This window comes from Nematolebias whitei, chromosome 7 (assembly GCF_014905685.2).
Source record: "Nematolebias whitei isolate Nwh7 chromosome 7, NemWhi1, whole genome shotgun sequence".
Taxonomy (NCBI): Eukaryota; Metazoa; Chordata; class Actinopteri; order Cyprinodontiformes; family Rivulidae; genus Nematolebias; species Nematolebias whitei.
Window position 1 is genome coordinate 18,977,752 of NC_056504.1, and position 5,114 is coordinate 18,982,865.

The 5,114-nt window shown below is 39.7% G+C and overlaps 1 protein-coding gene across 1 annotated transcript in view; it reads left to right on the plus strand.

Annotated features, from left to right (window-relative positions):
* Positions 1-2,308: 2,308 nt before the first annotated feature.
* Positions 2,309-5,114, plus strand: part of LOC119412168 (neural cell adhesion molecule L1-like protein) — a gene marked incomplete at its 3' end in the record, with an annotated part of 88,927 nt that continues 86,121 nt past the window's right edge. The window contains 1 exon segment of the mRNA XM_037679145.1: positions 2,309-2,367.

Below are 5,114 nucleotides of genomic sequence, written 5' to 3' on the forward strand. Positions count from 1 at the left end.
CTTGCAGAAAGAGATTATTGGATGTACTGTACCTCTACAACTAGTGCTTAATCTGAGCCGGATCATGATGGAACAGGATCCGGGAACTCTTATTTTGACAGGGTGCATTCTAGTAACTGTTTGCTTGGATCTGGTAACTCTCAGGCTTACTAATGAGGTGGATGGGTTAAATGCAGAGAGCCAATTTTGCCTTTGTATAGGAACATACAATGATGACAGCACATAACATATTATTATTATGATAAAGTTGTGAATAAATTTGACTACCTTGAATAAATAAACCTATGTTGGATAAGTAATCTGAAAATAATTACATCAACTCTAATTTTGATCATAGCCACTTACGAGCTTCCTAATATCTACAGGTGGCTGTGACTGAGTGGTTAGAGCAGTCGTCCTCCAATGCAACAGTTGGCGGTTCGAATCCACCAGCTGTCACATGCCAAAGTGTCCCTGGGCAAGACAATGAACCCCTGACTGCCTCCGATGTGTGTCCTTTTAGAGTCAGAGAGTCAGAGTCAGAGATTCTTTATTGTCATTCGCACCTCATGTGGTACATGTGGTGGAGCGAAATTATGTACACAGGGTCCCAGTTACATCCAACAATAAAATGTATAAGAAAAACAGTAATAACATCTAAGATATGAACTAAGAAAAACATCAACTAAATATACACTGAGCACTCATAACATAAAAACACAATTTATATTAATTATAAATAAATTATGTTTATAGGTGCTACTCCTTGATTTTTGCTTCACACTTCAGCATTAAGTGTTGGTTTCAACCCTGCTTATCTGCTAGCAAAATAACTTATGCACCACTGGAAATATTTTATTGATTCTTTCACAGAGGTCATCTTTGGATGTCCATCTTCAATTGATCTAGTCTTTTCAGTTCAATATGGCCACCAACAATAATTCACATTAGACGACGAAAATTTGTTATAATTCAGTCTATTTGACAGATATTGAGATAAAATTTGACGTGGTAGTAGTTGAGAGTCATTCAGTCTTTCAAGATATATATTCTGAGCCTGACATAAATGACATTGCATGAGCTTGTGTTAAACCTTATCTTCAACATACAGTAATAGTCTAAAACACTGACTTGGTAGGCCATTAACATTAATAAATTGTATTGTTGAGCTTGACTTACTATAGAAAAATCCTCAATTCAGATAAAATTTGTGTGTTTAATAGGTGTGTAGTGTAAGTTTTTATGGAGATGTTGAGTTCTGAAACATCTGTTCTGTTCTGTCAGGTGTTTAGTCTCGTTCGGACTATCAGGATTCGTGAGGCCCCTGTGGTAACAACCTTGTCATTTCAGGCTGGACGTCCCGTTCCAGCAGTCGCTCTTCCGGCTGCTTTTTATCACGGTTACGACTCACATCAGCATAATTCAAGCATGACCCTCCTCCCTCCTTTCATTTTCTGTCTCTCTCCCCCGTTAAGGCCCAAGCCTCTGTCTAGGGTCCGCATCATACATCATCCAGACTGGGGGTCATTTTCTCCCTCCCCCCAGTGTGTCGTGGGAGAGTCAGCTCTTTCTTGGGAAGGTGGAAAGCTCTTATCAACGGTCTCAGCACTCATACTGCATTGAGTGTTACCTCTAACACAGTTTATCTGGATATCATGGAGAGAGGTCTCTGGAACAATCGAAGTCCACCCAAACCTTTTAAAAAATGTTTTAAACGACAACATGCAAAAGTGTCTTAGAGTAGGGGAGTAAAACAAAAGCTCTGTGACGGTCTTAAGCAGTTTGATCCAGTGCACTTTTCAGCAGTATTAGCGTTTAAGCAGCTTGTCGGCGACTGACAGAACGAGCTGCAGCGAGAGCAAAACTCAACAGATTTTCACTCAGCAGGAAATCTGCGCTCCCACCCAGTATTCTACGTACCCCCCCCCCCCCCCCCTCCACACACACACACACACACACACACACACACACACCACCACCACTTCCAGCTGATTATTGCAAATAGAGCCTTTCACTGAGCCTACAGGTGCATTAAACATCCTAACCAACTATCAATGAAGGGGGGGGGGGGGGGGGATGAGACTTGCATTCCTTCACTCTGCTTTGTGCACACTTGCTGAATAGCTCTTAGATGGGGCTTTGTGGGAATGATTGTCAGTAGCTTAATGAGCTTCTTTGCCAAGCTAAAGGCTTTGCCAACATATGTGACTGCAGAGCCTCTGCTCGACTCCAGCCTGTATGAAACGACGCAGAGCGTGCTCAGCACTCTTCATCGCTGCAGAAATCAGAGATCTCTTACCTCGCTCTCCTTTGGTCTGGATTCTATTACCTGGGAAGGAATTGCTGCTTCTCTCATGGGGACTGGGGCTGAGAACAGAATACAATCTTGTGAGTACCCAGCAGTATGTGTGGATTTCTGCAAAGTACTTCCAGTATGTCTCAGGGTAACGTTGGGCATTTCTGAGGAGATTTTATTTACAACAGAAATAAATCAAAGAATCAGTCGTATTTAATGAAAATAATTCATTTCTGAGCAAACGTTTGTTTTTCTATGTAAAGATGAAAGTAAACTTTTTCACATTACTTTTGAATTATTACTATGAAATAATACATGTCCAAATATTTGGCATAAAAAGAGACATTTAATTAAAAAAAAAACGTGTTTGTATTAAACATTATATCATTTTGTTGACTAGAATATCTGAAACATTTGATTAGGATTCTGGTTTATGTTTAGAGATGACAAGATGGAATCTTGTAATTAGATTTGTTTATGTGGTTTTAAAAACATTGTACTGTTATTTTGCGGAGCATGATAATCTTTTCATAACATTGATCAATCCTCCAACCCTTTTTCCACAACTAGGATTTTAAACATAAAAACTGTGAGATTGCATGCTACCTTAACCACTGGCTTCAATCTGTCCTGCTTTATGTTAAACTTTTATTCAGAGTCTTCTCTTTGAGGCTTTTGTATGCTGCTTGTATTTGTCCCTGATGGTAGATGAAGTAACAGTTGTCTGGTATCATCTGCTGCCTTTGCAAAAAGTCTTCATTTCATGTAGCCTCACTTCCCTCTCATATTCACAATCACTCCATGCCATTAGAGTTGCAAGATTTTGTGAAATGAAGCACAGTGTCAACAAATCTGTAGAGAAAATCAAATCTTGTGTTGTACAGTGTGTAGAACATATTGAAATAAAGACAGCGTTTCTTAAAGAAGCATCTTTAGAGATCACCACCTTAGTTTTAGAATAAAATCATAATAAAGTATTAAAGCTTACTGCTAAGCATTCCTGCCCTTCACTTGGAAGGCTGGGAATCAACCCCTATTGAGGGAATTCTGTTTTGGGTGGAGTGTAGCTGTTGCTTATCAACAAGAAGGTTGCTGGATCAAATCTTGACCCGGGGACCTTTCCAGACAGTTTGCATGTTCTCTCTGTGGATGAGTGTTTTTTTTTTTCTTCTGGGTACTCCACATTTCTTCCCACAGACCTATAACATGCATGTTAGGCTGATTGGTAACTAAATTGTCTCTATGTGTTCCTGTGATGGACTGGAGACCTGTCCAGGGTGTCCCCCACCTGCAGCACAGTGACTACTGGATATGGACACCAGTGACCCTGGTGGCTGGAAAAGGAAGAAAAGGGTAAATTGGATGTATGTATGTATGTATGTATGGATGGATGGATGAATGGATGGATGGATGGGAGAGTGGTGATTCAGAGGTTAGAGCAGGTGAACTTGTGATTAAGATATTTCAGGTTTGAATTCACAGACAATTACAACAAATTTTGAGTGGGAAAGGTGAAACACCCACACCTGCCTCCACTCTCATTTGCCCCACTCTGGGCCCTTGAGCAAGGCCCTTAATCCCCTAGCTGTTCCCGGGTGCCCTAGATGGCAGCTCTCTGCTCCACACATGTGGGCTATGGTAGCTCAGTGGTTGTCAGGAAGGGCATCCAGTGTAAAAACATTTGCCAAGTGTTTGTATGAACTAACTCACTGTGGCGACCCCTGAAGAAGGGAGCAGCCGAAAGAAAAATAATCAAATCTGTCCTGTACTTCTTGACATATACTGGTAATAGCAAAACAGAGTTGACTCCAAAGTATTAATGGCAAAGTTTGAAACACAGATTGTGTGCAACAGGTTAGAGCTCAGAATGTGTGATAGGGATCAGTCTCAACTACCACCAAATCATTTTAAGGTGCAGCCTGCATGAATCTGATCCACAACAAAAGTTAATCCGTTGTTGTAATTGCCCCCATCCCCTGCATTTTTTTTTTGTGTTTGCTTTTAGAAGGTTAATTAATAGTAATCTCAGGTATTTTTATAACATAAATTTATATGGACGTGCAGTGATTTAAAAAAAAATTAAACACAAGTTTAGAAGACTTTAACAACATTACAGACACATTTGTGCCAGTGGTTGAGTCACAATCATTGTTCACAAATGACTATGACTGAATTCATAGTTTGAGTCATACATGCATGTGTCACAGTCTGCAGTGTTGATCTTAGAAAGAATAAGACTTTTCTGATCTGAAACAGCAACAGACTCTACAGAGGGGATGGGTGAAGTACTGAGCACTAAACAAACACGCATTGTATTCACTTTCTACAAAAGGTTATTCCGTCCTGTGCTTCTTGCCAAGGCAAATTTACACAAATCTGCCAAAGAACAGGTTTAATGATGACCTGTACACAGACCTTCAGGAGCCTCACTGTAGATTTCATAGTTACATTTACTCAGTTCATTATCAGCCGTATGGTTCCTGATAGACAGGATAGACAGAGAAGGGTTTTCTTTAACATATATTCAACAACCCTCAGAAGGACTTGGACCAATACAAAAATATATAGAAGAACATTCTTACTTCAAAAACAGATCCCCCCCCCCCAATTTTATTTATCCTTTATTTATCCAGGTAGTCTCAGTGAGTCACAAGGACTCATTTTCGTTTTAGACAGACAACTATATACAGCAATAAAAAAATAATTAAAATAAAAATAGTGTTATAAAAACACTGTTACTGTTAGCAGCATGGTCCTATTAGTAGAGTGGTTCTGTTAACAGTGTGGTTCTCTTAGTTAGTTAGTTAGTTAGTTAGTTAGTTAGTTAGTTAGTTAGTTA